General features: G+C 31.7%; 1 protein-coding gene and 1 long non-coding RNA gene across 2 annotated transcripts in view; one reads left to right on the forward strand and one right to left on the reverse strand.

Moving 5' to 3' along the window:
- The window catches only part of LOC129965592 (uncharacterized), a 63,518-nt gene that overhangs the window by 25,010 nt on the left and 18,429 nt on the right, over positions 1-20,079 (reverse strand). The gene's annotated exons all lie outside the window — the stretch shown is intronic.
- Positions 1-20,079, forward strand: part of LOC129965591 (glucocorticoid-induced transcript 1 protein-like) — a 93,717-nt gene that overhangs the window by 13,125 nt on the left and 60,513 nt on the right. The gene's annotated exons all lie outside the window — the stretch shown is intronic.

A 20,079-nucleotide genomic window follows, 5' to 3' on the forward strand; every position in this document is an offset into this window, starting at 1 on the left:
TATATTCATTAGTAGTCAACACACATTGTTTTTTTCCGGGTTTTTGCCTGATTCTTGGAGATTCATCGAGATCTGGTAGTCGAATTTTTGAACGATTACAAGACTTTTTATGTGTATATACGAGAAATTAAAATTGTTTGAGATTCTGAGCTGGTTCTTTACTAAATTTGTTTCTCATATGCAATACGAATTATTTAGGAGCCTGTTGTTTTCGCATTCAACACTGCGTAGTGAACTGCTTTTGGGGCAAGTTGATCTTTCATAGAGAGACAGCTTTCGAATTCATGCTTCAGCGATTCTGTGTCTGTTCATTAGTTTCCGTTGTCTGAAATGGGCCCTTTTGGGATTTGACATACAGGAAGTAAAAGCTGTTATCAACTGAAGTTTCACTTCATTTGGTGAAGCTCAAGGAAAACTTGCGGTTACCGTTTGTTTCTTCTGCATCACGTGCATCCCATCATACTCGGTGTGATTTAAAGGTTTAAAAAAATCAGAATCGGGTGATAAATGAGACTTTTTCAGGTCTGATGGTAACAAGAACATAAAACGAGCGAAGAGAGAGAAAACGCTTGAATTTTGTTTTAATGAGAGGAAATGCCCGAGACGAACCAGTTTTGTTATAAATTAGGAATAATTTGCCCCAATTTAATTTTTAAGTGTTCTATGCAAAGGAAAATTGTTCTCAAAAATGTTAATAGCTTAATATATAATGACTCAATAAATTAAAATCATTGCTCATAAAGCCAGTTAGTTATTTAGTCATGTCAACTTTCAGTGTTAATGCATATATATGTTGTTAAGCGCCATAAATGGTTGAAACGGTGAAAGTAAATCCATCAGGTTATTCGTTTCTTTCCTTTACATTGAGTGATACTCATGATGGAGGCTACTTTCCGTCTTCCTCGCATAATTTCTGATGTTTCAGTATTAGTTTGCTGCTATACTGCAACTAGACTTTATAAAAGAAAATGCTTGTGAAGAGTTTTAACTTTTCATTAAAAATGCTCAGCTGATGATCTTTAAATTAAAGCTCCTTTATTGTACCAAATTAAACATGTTATTAACCACGGGAATGTTAGTTCTTTTTTTCTTTTTTTTTTCGGCATTGAGATATTATTTAAAAAATGTAAATATTAAAACATTTCAGGCTTTATTAATTTTGTTTTCGATTTTTTCCCTTTTAATATTGTTCTTTGCATTTTGGTTTTTAGACCGCCATTATGAGCCTGAAATAGTTTGAAAGTAGAGTCCCCAGGCAAATAATTGCGAATTCTACTAAAAATCCATGTGCACGATGTTAACGTCCTTCGATGGTAGGTTTTTTCGTTCTTTTCGAAGGAGGTTTTATGGTCTAAAAAGAAGTTTTATGAATATATTTAGTATTGAATATAATTTTACAAAAGTATTTCTGATGTGTGATATGACGATGATAAGTCCACACCACATTTTTGCAAATTGTGGAAAAGTACATATATTTTCTAATCTTATCGCAATCGATCAAAAATTGACTCGCAACCTATTAGTTGATTGTAATCTACAATATGGGATTTTTTGGTATGGATTCTTTTACCAACGAATTATTCAATGTTGAAATCCTGCACGTAAGTTAGAAAATTTTTATGATCAACTAATTATACATAACAAAGAAAAAAATTACAGAATATCTTTGTTGATGAAAAGCATAACAAATTGGATATCGTCATTAGAAATAAATGTCTTCCACTTTTGCACCCCGAAGAAAGCTATCTCTTTCAAGTCGCCGGCGAATAAATTCCTCAATTCCTTACAAGTAAATGCCCCAATTTGTCAAACCCAGGTGGCATCGCCTTGACAAATGCGATCTCATTTCGAATGTAAACCAGTGGTTTGAAAAATTGCATGTTCTTCTTCCTTCCTGCTGTGTGTTTTATTTGTGCTGGTGCACAAAGGCGAGCTATTTGTTATCTGCTCTGTGTCTAAACATTTGGACGCGCGATTTAACTGGCGACTTGCCTAATTCGAGCGGAGTTGGCGGAGGAGGGAGATGAGGATGGAATTATTCATTATTTCTCGTTGGAGATGGATCGTGTTCGAACCAGCGTACTTTCTTCGTCACGAAGACGATTAGTTGGACATCCCCAGGCAAAGCTGATCGTGCTGCTTTGGTTAAGTGCATTGCTTTAGTTTGTAATTATGATTAAGGTGTTATTTCAGCACAAATATACTTCTTTCTTTCTTTTCTTTTCTTTCTTTTTTTTTTTTTTTATAATTTCAACTGGGAAATGGAGATGGTAGTCTTTTTGAATGAGGAGAAAGTGGTTTGCGTTGATGTTTGTTACGGACCAGTTTCATTGATATTGGCGAAGAATCTGCGACTGTTTTTCTTGGCGTTTCTAGCAGTCGGATCTTGTGTGTAATTCATTTTAATGTGCGTAATTAATTATCCAAATTGATTTTTATATTGAGATGATAACTGGTGATTCAAAATAATTAGTATACGCTACAGCCGACAACTTGTATTACTTTATGCAAGGATAAGGTCCAGAATTTGGTTCAGATAAATTCGTTCACTTTCGTTTGGTAGATTGCAGTGATTATGCTAAGCGATTTCTTGGAAATTTCTACAAATCTCCGATTATGGACCCTTAACCACCTCTCGCTTTAACGTGCGCAAAGCTTTATATGCATATATATCTTGTGAACTCGATTATTAGAGTAATCTTCATTGGATAAACTGGCAAGGGCAAATTTCTGCAAAATAATTAGCTAATTATAATGAAGCATTTTTTATATTAAACATTTTTTTTATATCTGCCTCCAATTAAATGCTAAGAATCGACAAACCTACAAGTAGATAAATGCAGCGCAATATACATTGAAGTTTTGTTCTTAGCTTGCCAGAAAGGAGATGTTCTCACGGTAGAGTCATGGCTGTAAGACGGGTGGGATGTAAAATTCGTCTTGTACTGTATTATGCATCATGTATATGAGTAATATACCTTCATTTATCTAAAGTAACCTGAAATCTATTTGCGCATTCCGGTTTGTCTACGGAATTTTCATGCCATTTACTAGTTTGTAATACGATTAGGAATGGCTGAATTCTGAGGAGTATACCGATATTGTTCATGACATGCAAAATCTAGTATTAGAACTTTGATTCAAATATAAATTTAATAAAAACAATTTTTAAAAACTACTCTTGTATTAATTATTAAAAACAATTTTAAAAAAGCTATTTTCTATTATATATCTTTCATTTTATATTTCGTCACTTAAGAATCTTATGTAATCGTGGCATAATTTTTTTGCCCATTCATTGGTATAGAATTAAAATTAACTTTGTCGAATAATAACTGAAATAATTAAATTCTGGAAGTATTTAACTAATGTACTGTCATCAACTATGCCGCAATATACTGTATTCGGAATTCTGGCTCTTGAGGAAAGGAGTGAAAATTCGGTTACAAAATTCGTAAATCGAAGCTGAATAAAAATGTAAAAAGAAATTGTGTACCACGGACGAATGGATGTAACCATTGATCTTAAAACGCTCTGTTTACTTGTGATTAATTTGTTTACTGACTATTCATTCATATTTGTAAAGTATTTGTGCGAGTCTTTATCACCAGTTTTTGTAAATAAATGATTATATACATATATAATATAAATGCGCGATCAAAGTTTATTTTGTGGCCGAGGCGGCTTAGAGAGTAAAATTATTTCCGATCATCAGTGATCGACGCGAATCTTTTCTTCTACTCTATCTTCATTGCAATTCTTCATGCCACCAAATGTTTTAAGGAAACATATGAAGCCAACAGCACATGCGAAAAAATAGGTTAAAAAGAAAAGATGGAAGCTATCTCTTCGAGATCCAATTGAGATAATTCGAGGAATTCAGTCCAGACCAACGCGGAGTTCTCTCGCCGTTCATTTAACTTCCCTCCTGCTTCCTCTTTTACTTTTATTCATTCCTTCTCCCCCTTAGCATCATTTCAGTGATTTATTGGGACCAACGCAACGCTCACGACTGCACATTTTTGTTGTAGCATTCCGTCATTAAGACTCTTTTCTCTCATTATGACTAAAATTCAAGAGTTTATTTTTTTCTTTTATAATTATCGAAGTTTCATTTATCCGAGATGGCATTTTTGTTTGCGGCATTTCCATCCTTTCGCTGTGCTGACTCATCGCATATGAACAATTAGTTTTACTTTTTCGTTGCGAATTCCTCGCTTTCGCCTTTCCTTTTTTTGCAAATTAAAAGTAAAGCTCTTATCATCTTCCCATTAAATGTTGTTTTTTATGTACATATATGCATATTTCTAAACGGTACCTGCCAATTAAGGATTTAATTGGGAGAAGCTTTTAGCTTTTATTCTTTTTTAATTTGCTATTTTTTTTTGTCCTTATTTGGTTTAGAGACATAAATGCTATTTTACTAATTTTTTTTATGCATTTTGCTTGGGATTTGAAATACTGTCAGTAAAAAAGAAATGGTTTACCGAATTGATTGTGAAATATACATTAAACAGTATTCGAATACTTCTTTTTTAAGGCAACTAGTTTCTTTGTGATTATCAGCAATATATGCACATCTGATGATATTTGCAAACCGTCTATTAGTTAAATAATGGTTCTCTCCCCGACAACCTTCATGATCTTACACCTTTTCAAATCGGCGACCCTTCGTAGTGTGCATCTTCTATATAATTATTCTCATTATTGATCTCTACAAGGTTCACGAAGTCATTGTTTTTCATTATCAGCGGTGATCCTGGCAAGAGATATGTGGAGTTTTGAAGTCACGCACAAGTCTCCGGTCCCATGTTTGTATTTTTTATGAGGGGAACTCAATGGAAACATCCATGTCTTTTTATATGCATACGATTTATGCCACAAAAGTCATCAGAACGCTTTGCGGCCTGACACTGATACAGTTTGTATCAGGATATTTTCAACAATTGTTCTTATGAAGTTGTACACAGAAAGATGAGTGGTTGTTACGCCTCTTAATTCTTAAGAATAAACATCTTACTCCTCGTTTGAAGAAATAAATAAGAGGTATCTCCTGACGCATGCGCAAAAGCGCGGAGAATTTCCGAATCCGATGAACAGTAATAGTGTGTTCCTCCGATACCTTCGATTTCTCTCCGCCTTTTGGGAAAAAGTTGAGCAGAAATGTCGCTAATTATTTGTTCAGCAGGAAGTAATATTTATATATAATACATATTATTGAAGCAGTTTCGTGGCCGATGAGAGAAGACACTTTTGTCATTTTAAAAACTTAACTTTATTCCATCCCGGTGGGCATAATTTATGTACAGGCAAGAAGCGACGAGGTACGTCAATTCACAGCACGACACAGGAGCGAAAAGAGAAAAGAGCAACAGAAATATTTTTCCAGATGATATATACCACGAGATGCTGATAGGGATTTCTTCACACTTGTCAATTTAGGTAAGGGGAAAACATGTAAATGTTAAAAAAAAGAAGAAATAAATTGAGTAACTTGACAAATTTTTATCCCTTCACTCGGAGTGTCAGAACTTGCCGATTTCGGCAGCTTTACAAAGCTCGTGTAGCATTAATAATTAAATAAAAAAAGTGGAATTGGATCAGGAAATGAGAACTCTTTGGAATTAAGTTAATATGGGTTAAATTAAGATAAAAATAAGGAAATTAATTAAGATTTAATTTAGATTTGGAGATATCATTACATTCATATGTAATATGTATACTATCCTACTGCTAATACTGTACTTTATACCGCTAATCGCATTTCTGACGTTGCTAAAGGCTTGTTCAACACAAATCGGGCGCTTGTGAAGGGCTTTGCACTTCTTGGAATAACCCAACTTCAACTTTAATGTGATGCATCTAGGAAGATTGACGGATTTCTGATTAGAAATTTGCCCAGAGCCGTTAAGCTAGCTGTAGATGTATCATAGGCTGTCCGAGAAAAATGTTTTTGTATAGTAAATATTATATTAGGACTACGGAGCCTTTTTGCTTTAATTTATTAAAATCATTATTATGTAAATTAAAGCATAATTAATTACTTTATTTATTATCAATTTATTTCTTATTATTGGAATGTTGACTATTCATTTTAGTTGGTTATGTTACAATCAATTTGATAACTCTTGAAAAATAATTTTTGATATTATGTAGCTTTAAAATTTATTTCTTCATGACAGTAATTAAATGCGTTTATTTTAAAATAAAAATAATAATTTTTTGATTTATTTTTCTGAGGTTTTGTTGATTTGATTATATTCCCCCATTATATAATATTAAAAAAAAATCTATATTTTTAATACATTACTAAAACAAATCATTGAAAGTTAAAAATGCACTGAAACATGACAACCAAACTGACCGGTTATTAAAAATGAGGCTTCATAATGCGCGCTGCCTGGAGCTGCGAAATGTTCAAATCCGCTACTGAGGATAAAGACCAATGTAATCTCTCCTTAGTTGGTAATCGTTGATACGTACATGATATTTGTGTATGATCGGGACAATTTTTTTAAAAATTTACTTTAAAGGATTTTCTGATTACATATGTAGACATGGACGAAAGGATCCGAGATAGGCATAGCGAATGTTCCTACAGATGTCTTTTATGAGTGTTAAGTAATAATTATTTTTAACCTAATGTTATCAATTCGTTAATGATAGAATTCCCCTATTATTCAGAAACTGAAACTTGTCAAGGTACATGTTGCTCGATTCTGTCTCAGTCAGGAAGTTTCAATTTTCTGAGCAGAAGTTTGTGTTTGTCACGAATTTCCGTCTGAAGTCACGATTTTTACTCTTTTCTTTCTAGCCGCAGTAAGTACACTCTCGGAATTCAGGGTTGGGAAATTTTTTTTTCTGTTCATATCAATACTAGCGTGCAGTGTATATCTTATAGAGACCATGTCGGAGACATAATAAGTCGTAAAATTTATAATTTTTCAATAGTTTCTTACATAAATTATAGTAATCACCTATGCTTAGGTTTTTTTTTTTTTTTTTTTTTTTTTTTTTTTTTGTGTGTGTGTGTGTGTGTTGAAGATTATCATTTCAATGGTTTGGTAAAACGTTTATAAGAAAATAACCTTTGTAAATATTTGATTTCAGAAGGTTTGATTTTGAACGTGTTTGTCCTCTCTTGATTCTGTTTCCTGGATTAAAAACTAAAATTTCGAAAACTGTAGAATTAATTTAATTTAATGTTAGAATTTGATTTTACTTCTAAAAGCGTAAAATAAATACTTCAAGTCGGTTTCAAAGCCTATGTGCTTCCCAATCTCACACGCACACACACAAACAAAACAAAACAAAAAAAACTTGAATAATTGATCATTTTTATTATTCGGTGACCTTAGCTGAGTTGTAAATGAATCAAAGCTGTCCACAAGATGTAGAACACTTACCACTCATAGATTTTTTTTTTTTAATTGCAAGGCAGTTTATGAAAATTAGGATTTATACAAAACCTGACTTTTTAAAAAACCGGTTTTCAAATTCAATATTTCCGAAAAACCGGTTTTAGCCAGTTTTTGAATTTTTGTCAAAAAAAAAAAAAATAGAATAAAGAAAAATATTTAATTTAATTTATATAATATAACAAAACAATATCAAAGTCAAAATATAAAAATCAATAAATTAAGAATTAAATATTACATACACAAAACAATGAAAACTCAAACAAAAATTTCAAATAATATTTATATTATTTTCACATTTTAATTTCTTCTAAGAAAATAGGATTTTAAAAAGCATAAAATATCCACTGAACGGTGTCTAAGTCTTGTTCTTATTTTGGACACAATAGTGTCTGAAAAAGAAAATACTCGTTCACTAACTATTAAGCTTGATTTTATAGTTTTCATGACATCAAATAACAAATCTAAGTTTTTTGTTCTTTTATTCGTTACCTCAAATAATGAAAATTCAGCTTTCAGTGTCTTTGGATTTGTAAGTTTTTTTTTTCCATTGTTTTCAAAAAACTTATGAATTTATTTTTCTATGGCTTCTTTTAAAAAAAGCATTATTCTGATGAGTAGTTTCTTCGATTTACTCTTCATCAGAATCGTTTTACACATAAGAATTTGGAAATGTTCTAGACAATATCTTTCCAGATAACTTAATAATTTCGTTTTTTGAAACTAAAGTAAGTACACAAGACTTCTTCGCTGAACTAGGAATGTTTTGTGGATATTCTAAATGCAGCAAAAGAGTTGCTAATTCTACTTGTTTTCTTTCTTGAATTCGTTCTTCTTGAACTCTTATAATAATTTCAAACTTATTTCAGTATTTAAATTTTTTTAATTCATTTAACAGAAATTCAAATATACCTTCACTTGTTAATAAATTGGCATCTCGTCGCCCTACCTCCTTCAGCTGCTAGACGAATCGATACCAACCAATAAAATTCTTTTTTTTTTTTTTTTTTTTTTTTTTGAAGAGGAATATTCAGGCGTTCCGGTAAACCGATTTTCTTACTTTAAAAACCTGTTTTCAGATGTGAAAATTTACTTTAAAAAATCGCTTTTTTATAAAACCGGGTTTGAAAAACCGTCAAACCTAATGAAAATCTGCATTTTTGGAAATGCGTAAAAGGTCTGTTCGCTGGAAGTCTTTGGCTGAGCTTCAGTTGCTCACTGTACATATGGGTATGATGAAAACCTATATCTGGCTAATACCAAGAGTATTTCGAATTTCGAAGGTGTTTTTTTAATTATTATTAATGAATGAATTAATATATATGGGATTACTATGGATGAACAACTTACAAAATTTGCATTTATTTTACAATGGAACTCGGCTAATTAATTTTTTTCTGGCCTCGTTAATTTCCTATTTAACAATGCTAACTGGACCTAGTTTTGTTTCATTCTCATTTTTAAATGAGTCGAATTTTCGTTTGGATCCCTCCAACTTCATTTATTCGCCAATTTTATCTTATTTGGCGAATAAATTTTCGTCATTATTAATTAATTGCATAATTTATCGAATTTATTTTAATTTCAAGTTGTGTACATGCACGGAAAGAAATATTCATATAGCATTGCAGGCCATATTGCATATTTTTTTTCTCCCACAACAAGCCAGCAATATTGTTTTTTCTCATATACTTCTGTAGCTGTGTTAAAATTCGTACGAATGAGGAGAACGGACTATGTACATATGCATTTGGGCTTCTATATTTTTATCCGATTAGGACCAAAATTTTCAAACCTCCAATTTTGAAGTAGGGTCTCATTCGAAGCCTAACCTAATATATTGCGTTTCAGTTATCCCGTTCATATATTCACGAACAAAAAAGGAATTTTTGCACTGATTTGGCTCAAAATTTAATGCTCGCCAACAGTTCTGGTTTTTAAAAAAATGCTGTGTCAGATTTCATCCGCGTAGTTGGTTGAGTTTTTAAGTAATATGTTTCATTTCATTTACACGCAGACTCCACGTCAAAAGCTTTTTCCCAAGATATTTTTAAAATCTGTAGTTTTGATGTTAACACATTGCGTACGGGTACGAAAATTAGACTCATTTAAAAATGAGAATGAAACAAAACTAGGTATTAGATTTCTCGTTTTCAGCAAGCCGAACGTTGTGGCCGAGTCACGAGATATCTCGTTTTCATGTTTTTTCGGCTAAATCGATACATAATCAACCAAAGGCAAATATTTAACACATTAAGGGCCTCAAAGAAATCGGCAAGACATACGCCTCGGACAGTACGTTTTTGGACAAACTTATATGTTCTAAAATCATCGTAACTTTGTTATTTATGTAGGAGTATCAGACGAGACACGCAACACGAAAAAACTCGTGAGCGGTCCTTTACAGATGATGGGTCTCGAAACACGAGAAATTTCGTGAGCGATCCTTAATGTCTTAAAACAAGATACTGCTTGCAAATCGTACCGAACACCATTGCACAAGAAAATATGCTTTATCAAATATCACACTCTAAAGCATTACTCAAATCTGTGAAATAAATAATTGTTAAAATGTAAAAAAAATTTTTATAATAAATACATGTATAAAATACATAGTAATATTTAAGAACACTTTATGTAAATGTAATACCAAATGCAAATTAAAAATGTGCATCCTATTGCTTGCCAAACATGCTTCTAGAGAGTTCAAAAATGTGCTGGTCATGGGAGCGCACCGGACACCGTACGCAATATGTTAACAGCTATTATTTCAGAAATGTATTTTTCAGACTCGGGGACGTTTAAAACGTAGATTCGTGAATTTCGTGCTTGAATGCTTACAACACTTTTCTATACAGAGTTTACAAGAAAGTAAAAAGTAGTTTCAATTAAAATGGGTTATTTCTTTATTAGCTATGATGTGCTCTCATTCCCTAACGTGTTATATTCATCATCCCCCCCCCCTTTCTACAGCTCTAATCTGTTAACGATTAGAAGCTATTATTTGCCGAACCGGTTGTAATGATGTGCGGATATATGAATAGCAGGTCACAGTACGGTTAATCGTGTTTTCTCGAATTCCCCCCGTGCAATTATTTCTCCTGCGAGAGTTTTCTTTTCTTCACGAATTACAGAAACATTTCGTGCACGTTTTCGGATTGTAATTCAATTTTTCTGCGCTCTCTGGATGGATGTGAAATGCGATTTTTGCTTTTTCTTTGTCTGGAGGAAAATATATAATGAAATAAATTCTCTGAAGTGGAAACTGCTTTTATGGCAAAAATTTTTAGTCCTTCCACTCAGCTGCGGAGAATTTTTCTTGTGATAAATAAATGTAAATGGATCCATTTAATATGTTTACTTCATGTATTTAAATTTCTGTTTTTATTCTGTTTTAAAATATTATGCGATGCAGTTTTATATTAACTGTAACCGTAATTTTCTGCACAAAAAAAAAATTGCAAGAAAAGGAACCGAGAGTAATAGTATCAAATGAGTAATGTATTTGTAGAGACGTGAGAATTTTTATTTTTGTATTAAGTTCTCAGAAATAACGAGGTTTTTCTCTCATGAACTTAATTTTATGAACGGCATGAAAATCTATGTAGTAATGATAGAAAAAAAAAAGAAGTTATTTTCGAAATTGTATATAAATTGTAATTTATCTCTCCGGAATTTGAACATTTTCAGGATTCATTATAAAAAGACTTTTTGTTTTAGAATTTCTTTTTGAATAAATTTCTCTTTGATATCGCTCTAGAGCTCTTTTCAATTTCCATGTAAATTATAGTATATAAAGTTAACCTTAAATAAACGTGGTTTCCCTAAGAAACACCAATATCATTGAATCTTCGATGCTGAAATAATTAATTTCTAATTCTAGAGGAGAAAAATTTCTAAATTATCAACGCTTCTTCATTAACTTTAATTGTCTTTAAATGAGAGCAGTTGCCTTCGAATTTTCGCCTTCCTTTATAATGATATTATCTTGAGACCCATATCTCATAGTTTTTGCTGAAATCTGAGATGTGATAATTGAATTTACGTGTGTATCGAAAATGAGTTGTAGTGAATTTTATTCTCACATAAATCATCCATTTCAATCCCTAACCAACATTATTTGCGAATAAAAGCGAACATTATTTTTAGTACCAGATTTTTGAAATTGCCTCATTTGATTTATCTAAAATTTAATTGCTCGGTATTAACCAATCGATGGTCACCTCATGGGAAATGAATCTGTTGATTGGATAAGCTCCTCTGAAGTAGCTGTAGAAATGGTCTAAAATATTGTATTCAAAGATTCCTAACTCGGTCAATTTTGGTTTCAATAGAGGTGGAGTTTTATGTTTACAATATTAGTATGCGCTACTATTTTGTTAATTATAACTAAAAGATCGGATTCTTGTATAAAAGCTCATATTTTGTAACGGTTTCCTCCTTATATTTATTGACTAAATCAACGTGAGGTATCATTTTTTACGTAATTTAAAGCATTTTCAAACTGAAATGAAACGGCTCTCTTGACGGTTTAGAAATTCGTTATTGGCAATTAGAATGGATGCGGAATATATACTATTATAAACTGAGAGAGAGCGTTTAAAAATATTTTTTAAAACGTGTTTTAAATTTTCAAAAAAACAAACAAACAAACAAAACCTTCTTTTATTACGAGGCAGTTTAACTTATTAAAATAATTTTATTTTCAATTCGTGTCATTTTTATCTTGCATTTTGGAATTTTTTTTATAAAAATCCTAAAAGCAGTTGACGCGTGAGTTTTCATGCTCATTCATATAAATTTTTCAGCTTTATGATGTAACTGAATTTCGCTTGAAAGTTGTTAAAATGTGGGTCATTTATGCTGAATGCAATAAAAATGTTTGCAGAAATGCAAATCAAAAACAGTTCGTTCGTAAAAAATATTTTCAATTAAATATTATAATAAATAATTTATACTTAAATTATACAAGTTTTTTCCATAAAATCTCATTCTTATCTCTTTAATCGAATTAATTTGACTCATTTCAATAAAAATAATTGGAAAGTGAATGGCCTTAATTTATATATATCTTTAATTTTTCTTTGTATTTGTATTTCATGAAATAGTTTATTGTTGAGATTATAAGAGCCACAATCTAGTCAAGTCCAATTCTGTTCCGAATCGCAGCATGTCATGTGTCAACGCCGATTAACCCTATATTTCGCTTGCCTCTGAGCCACGAGTCATTTTGGGATATTCTTTTATCTCCAGTTGGTATTTTCATTCAATGCCATTTAGTTTCCCAAAATGAATGTGTTCTCCGGCTTTCCTGTTGACGAATCTCTCTATTGTATAATAGCGAGCCGTGATTTACATCCACTATCGGGCTTTGTTTCCTGTGATGATCTAACTTTTTCCTTCGGTTACAAAGCAGTTTTTCATTTCCTTTCAATACAAATTCGCAATGTTTAATGGACTTTTTTTCTTCCTTGTATACAAAGAGAAAGTATTGTAATCGTCGAACTTTGAAAATGTGACGACCTTTTGACGAATCTCCACCTTTTAGACGTTCCTGAATCCGAAAACACACATTTTTGGAACCATCTCTGTCTGTGAACAAACACTATTAACGCATAGAAGTCTTGAGTATGGCAGATGAAATTTGATGTATGAGCTTCACACAAAATGTGTAGTTTTCTGTCAAATTTTGAATGAAAACCATTCTAAAGACGTCTGTCCGAATACAAGTGGAGGTAACTACAGAACCTAAAAAGCTAGATAAATAAAATTTGCTACCCAAATTTAACATTTAAATTGTAGGTTCTTACTAAATTTTAAATCAAATCCGTCAAATGTTTAACCATCTGTCGGTCTGTACTTTCGCAAGCTTGTTATTGTGATGAATGAAATTTAGTATGTGATCTTCTGACTACCTTGATACTCCTATATTAAATCTTATTTTCATTTGCTCTGAAAATTGGTGTCTTAAATGCGTATTTGTCTTTTTGGTTCTTGTGTATTGAATGCTAGAGTTTAATTCTGGCATTCAATACTGGCAATTCTCACTGGAGTGAGTGGCTTAAGGTCGCTCACTAGATTCAGGAAAATATTAGAATCACTCCAAAGATAAATATTTTGTAACCATTGCTCGTCAGTGTACTTAATAACCAAATACCGGATTTCTTACTGTACTTCAAAGTGCACATCTTTCTTGGGCATGACTCATGATATTCACGGCCTTGAGCAAGATCCCTCATTTTGTGAGGGGGAGGGATAACACATTTATTAGAAAATAGGTAAGAAAGTTTCCGAAAAACTACTTCCGCTGCTTTATTAATACCACTGTTGGAATGCTTTTTTTTATATGCTTTAACAATGCCCTGAACTTAATATGCTATCTGGAAATAGAGTGTTATATAAATTATTATGCTCAGAATGTAACATTCGGTTGAATATAGAAATGCCAAATTTGATACCTAGTACTTTTTAGGATCACCTAGTACTTTTTAGGTACTTTTAGATATTAACTACGAATATGCTTTACAAAATTTAAATTCTATTTTTAATGAATTAAAAATGGATCGAAATGTTATTTTTTTTCTCCATCCTATAAGTTTGAAACATATAACCATACAAACACTTTTAAAAAATTGCTTTTTAGTGATACAATTTTATTTTCCTCCTTTGTATAAATGTTTCAAAATTAATTTTAATTATAGTTTTTAAAAATTAGTTAGTTGTTAAATAGAAATTTGAACTTACTTAACAGTTTCGCCATATCTTTCGCTCCCTTACTTTTGCCAATAATAACCCTTTGCATTCGAATAGTAACTCTCTCATCATTAAGATGGTGCATCACTTTGCCATTTCATTTATTTATTTAATTTTGATTGTTAAAAATACTTACGGAGCAGCAAGATGCAAATTGAGTAAATGGGAGGATTCAACTTAAAATAATTATATATATTTATTTTTCAAAGCAATAAGCAATTCTTTTTATGAGGTGAATAATTATACTTGGAATTACTTTTCCGCGGGCAAAAGATTAATATTATGATGAAGAAGAATTATTCAGTTGGAACACAAGCTTCAAAATAAGATTTTTCACTTTGCTTTTATTAACATATTTTTTTTTTTTTTGCGTGGCATTCTTTATGTCAATTCTTCTTCATGAGCGCGACAGTCCCGAATGGAACCTGGTCTTTTTTAGAATCCATATCGTACTGGTCTTTGTTCTTGACTTTCTGTAAATTGGATGATGTAAAATTCGTTACTCGCAAAAAATCACCTGGCTTGATAGCGGTTGCTGCTATTGTGACAGATGACACAATAATTCTGAACTAGAGATTCGACATTTTTTAAAAAAATTCCTTTGTGTGCTTCATTTATGAGAAAATAATCAATCCGCTTCTTTGAAATGGTAAAGTTTTATTATATGTATTCAAGCTAATTCAATCTGAAAATTTTCATTTTACATTCCAAACTCCATGTCATCATTTATAAAAACTGAGTACGAATTTTCATATGAAGACGAATGAATGCAATGAATTAAAATTGCATTGAGACTATTTTTCTTGGATTAAAAAAGAAAATTTGGTTTTAAGGTGTATGTACACACTTGAAACTACGAAAATTGTTCAAAATATCGAATATTTTTTTATTGCTTAATAATGTTGTTTGATCCTTTAGCTTTCAAACGATACCAAGATGTTGTCAATATTCGAAATATTTCTCGAGTTATAATTATTTTTCTTGAGGAGCTTTCATTAAAAACTCTAGTTGCGGTGTTTTTAAAACTCATTTTATGAAGAATGGCATTTTTCCACTTTGTTGCTTCATTCAAACAATCATAACTCAACAAGAAATGAACCAAATACAGTTATTTATATATCAAAATAATTTGTATGAAATAGCGGATGTTTTGTGCCTCAATCAAAGTTCTATTTATAGAAATAAATTTTTTATAGCTATTTAAAAGTTAAAATGACAGAAAAAATCTCGCTTTTTCTATTCATTGTTGATAAAAAAATTGTTTAAAAAAAAACTATACATTTTTATAACTTGATTGAGGCAGACAACATGAAGACTAATATTAGGCATCATTTCCAACTAGAATTATGTGTCTGTGCAAATTAGAATTTAAGATATCATGTTTCAAACAATAGGCTAATTAGCTCATTAAATATTATTTAATTAATTAATAATTAGTATAATATTTTTTTTTCTCACTGAAATGAGTTTACACATATGTTAATGACCTACTGTAAAAAAACTGGACTTTTAAAGTCAAAATTAAAAAAAAAAAATCTTCAAGTGTGTACGTACACCTTAGTATGCAATAAATTAACTCCTCAGCATTCGTATACCTTTTTTGGCGGATTGCAAATTTATCTTTCTTGGTATGTTCGATCAGTCTCTCTCATATCATTCTGATTCAGTCTAGTGTAATAATTATTATCGGTGTGTTTTTTAATCATTGCGCTACAACTTTCTCGCTTTACTGAATTGCCGGTCTGTCAGGGGTGAAAGTTGAGTATTCGATGTTCTGCTTGCGTGATTCTTCTGCCTTCTTTGATCTTTTTAGGTCACTCGAACGCTGAGGTTTGTTTGGGATGCATCTCTTCTTGTCCGATACTTTCGTGCCAGGTCATTGCATTTCTTCTACGCTGTGAAGGGGCTTTCCGCAAATTTCGGAATCGATGATAAAGAGGCATGCTCTTCCTCTTTAAATCTTTCAATTTATTGTCCGGTCCATTTAATATCAAATGAAATAAGGAAATTGTCTGTGACCTTTTCGTCGATACATTAATTAAATTATTTGCAGAAACAAAATCACGGAAAATAAATTTCTCATAGCATATTTTAAATTGGAAAAATTTAATTTAATTTTCCTACAAAAAATACTAGTTCTCATATAGCTTAATAAACAAATTTGTGAGAGGGCCGCAGCAGATACCGTGATTTTCAAGTGAATTTGGCGCACATTAAACCTGAAGTCGTTGGCCAAATATCCTCTTGTTGGTAGTTGCTGAAGTGTGAAGAGGGAAATGCAAACTCAGATGTTGTCCTCATCATCTTACCTTCATTCAAAATAACGGAGCCCTTGCCAAAATAATCCTCACGCGTTTCCAGACGGGACGTTAGTATAATTAAAACCTTTATTTTGAATAAAATAAATTTAACATTTCTTATATGTTTTTTAATATGTAAATAATCTTATATGTTTTTTTAGATAACAAACCATATGTATTTACTTGTATTTATGGGAACAGTGATGCTGGTAGTTTAAATAAAAGCAACAGCTCACTAGAAAATGCGGGGCTTCAAATGAAAGTCGCATTAGAATTTGCATAAATTGGTCCGGCAGTACGAGTTTCTTAAATCGCGGTTTCCTGTATCGCTAAGCATATCTCTTACGTTGTACAAAAGTCAACAATATTGTAATTGTCATAAAATTCAATATCGAGATTTTGATGAAATTCCTCAAAATTCCCATCTTCTTATATCTGAAAAGGAAGGGAAAAAAAAACCTTTCTTGTAATTATGTTTGTCTGTGAACAACATCACTGAAAAGCACATAAAATAAGACTGAAAATTAGTAAAAAATCCTTTGATTGAAGGATATCAATTTGCCTGTGAACAACACATCAGAATTGTAGATCAGCATCAGATTTTAGATCAAACCCTCAAACGCCTTTCATGGCATTGACATATAATTGTTATTAAATATTATAATTAGTTACGAAATATTATTTGGCGTGAGTTTAGCATTTTTACTGAATCTATCGTATGATCCTTGGCTAATTTTTTTGGCGATTATTCCCTGGCATGCGGTTAATAGTATCAAAAAATTGAATTTGCGCTTTAGATGCTTTTTTCCCACTCAATTGAAACCAAAATTTGACACAGAGCTATAATAGTAGTCACAAAATTACATATCAAATTTGATATAGTTAAATCATTGCATTTTTTTTTTAGTTATCCCGTATACATTCTTCTTAAAGTAAGATCGACCGCTGATCAACCTTAGACCGTCTTTGATACAGAGTTAGTTGGATTTGGCGCACTATTTGTTACTGTTTACATCATAGATGCTAAATCGGAGTACTGAATTTTATCCATCTCTTTTCATTTTGCAATTACTGTGTTAATTTATATTCGGTCAGACAGACTTCCTGTGAATAGAGTTTGCAGAAAACTTGATAGAAATCTACAAATTTGGTCTAAAGAAAGTATACCAAATTTCATCCGTCTGGTGCAAAGCGTTTTTGAATTATCTTTGTCACGGGCAGACAGACAGGCGTTTTCCAAAAATGTATTTTCCGAACTCGGGGTGATCTAAAACGTAGGGATTCATCGAAATCTCGAGTTGGAGTTTTTTTGACGATGGCAATACTTTATCCGTTCTTCGTTTACGAGAAAGAGGGGTAGGGGGAGACTGCGTAGATGTAGATCTATCTCAAGTTTTGGTTAGAATCAGGTAAAAAGGGAGACATGGGGGAAATACATTTTAGATATTTTAATTATAAATTTCTGTGCACAAAATGCACCGTATTATGTTGGTGTACCTGATAATCGGGCGTAGAATACTCCCGCTGGTATCAACCAACGACTGCAGAGCATTTTCATCGCCATCAGCTCATCCCCCCCCCCTTCTGTATGAAATGCTCTTCAGCCGTGTAGTGACAAGCTATCAGGTCATTTGTAATTAATGATCCCGTCAACAGAGGGTGTTTTTTTAGAATTCATTATGGACATTCGAACCTCTACTCCGAAACATCGTAACATGATATTGATTTAGGTTCTGTCTTTATATTATTTTTTTTAAAAAAATTCTTTTAATTATAACACCGGTAATGCGCACACGAAGAATTCAAAATAACATCACAAGCGTGCGCGTATTAATTTTATAACTAAAACAGCAAAATTTGAAAAATGTAATTAAATGTTTTTTTTTTTAATGCTAAATTTGGAAAGGAGGCTATAAGGAAATGAAATTGATGTAAAATTTCTTTTTATGCTGTAATATGTTCCAAAATTATTGAGCAAGAAAAAACCTGCCATTTCAATGGACTTTATAAAAATATATTTAAAATTTTGGGAACTTTTAGTGATTGTTTACAATGCAAAAGATAATTATTTACTAAATTTAATAAGTCTTAAGTGCAACGGTGTCTGGTCAGTCGATTTTTACTTGAAATTTTGTATGTTAGAAATTTTTTTTTGACGAAGATACACGATTTTAACATTTAAACCAATTGATTTTCAGCTAATTGATTAATTCAAATTTTAATTCTATGTGTGGGCGCCATCTGGTACGGAAAATTTTATATTATTTATAAAATAAGTTATGAATTACAGAATGAAATATATAAAGTAATTAAAATTTTAGCACACATTAATAAAGATGTATTTTTGAAAACTGTTTTTAAGAAATTTATTTTTTCTGTCTTTTATTAAAACTAATCAGTTTGGCGTTCGCTTTATTCATGTTATTTCGTTGTCCGAATTAATTTCTTTGCCTTAAAAAATAGATTTTACCGCCTACAATGCAAAGTTGTTTTATTAATAATATTTATATTCTTGAAACATAAACTTGAGGGTGGGGGGATCCGCTAAAGATAGTGACTGAAATCTTAGGTGATGAGTTACATGAGTATTTTTATTTTAATTCCTTTAAATATGAATACATGATGAATAAAATGATTTTTTTTTTCCCAGTTAACAGTTTTTAATTTTTGTAATAACCGATTCTTATTCCAGACGATTTTCAATTTTTTTCCCCTGTTAAGAATATTGAATTATTCGATTCTTCATAATTTAAACTCAAATTATTTACTAATTCTGATTCTCTGTATACTGTAGGAGTAAAAACCCCTTTATAAATGCCAAACTTGCTTAAAGGCAACTTTTATGTTAGACACGATTAGGATCAAAGATATGAATTTGTTGCCAAATGGGAAGTTAAAAATAAATTTTGCAGGCGTGGGAGTCTTCAGTCATTTATTTTCCTTAATATACTTGTGACAGCAAAATCTTTGCATAAATATTATTATTAACTCTATTAATTTCGATATTGACTTTTATCTTGTCTTTCGGTCGAATTTTTATCACTTGGTGAATATTCTTCAGCTCATTGACATCCTATTATTGCTGATTCTGGCGATTGCGAGGCCATCCGACGTGGGAATCCTTACTTCACTGCTTACTCGCAAATTACAAAGCTGAATCCACTCGGAAGCTCCCCTAATTCCCCTCCCACCCCTCCTCTTCAGTGGGGAGGAACCCGTTGCCCGAGCAACCCGGATTTTTTTCCCGGAGTGGTCGAGATCCAGGCACGTGGGTTCATTCACTCTTTCGAATCTGGGAAAAGCGCGTTTCTGGCGACGGAGAGATATTAAGTTCTTTTCGTTCGTCGCCACACTGAAAAGTACTATCAAAATAAGATGCTGCTGCTGTATTGCTCTTTATTATTATTATCCTTCAGTCGGGCAATGTGACATTGCAAAACGTTGCCTAGCAGCTGTCGTGGTACAGTACTGCCACAAACCTATAATCAACTATTAGTTCTTTTTTTATTATCTTTTTTTATATGTGCAACCGTTTTTTACCTTCGAAACCATATATAAAAAAAGCTGATTTGACATTGCTGTATTGATTAATGATTATCAATGCTACT

Source organism: Argiope bruennichi, chromosome 4, assembly GCF_947563725.1.
Source record: "Argiope bruennichi chromosome 4, qqArgBrue1.1, whole genome shotgun sequence".
In the NCBI taxonomy this organism is placed as follows: Eukaryota; Metazoa; Arthropoda; class Arachnida; order Araneae; family Araneidae; genus Argiope; species Argiope bruennichi.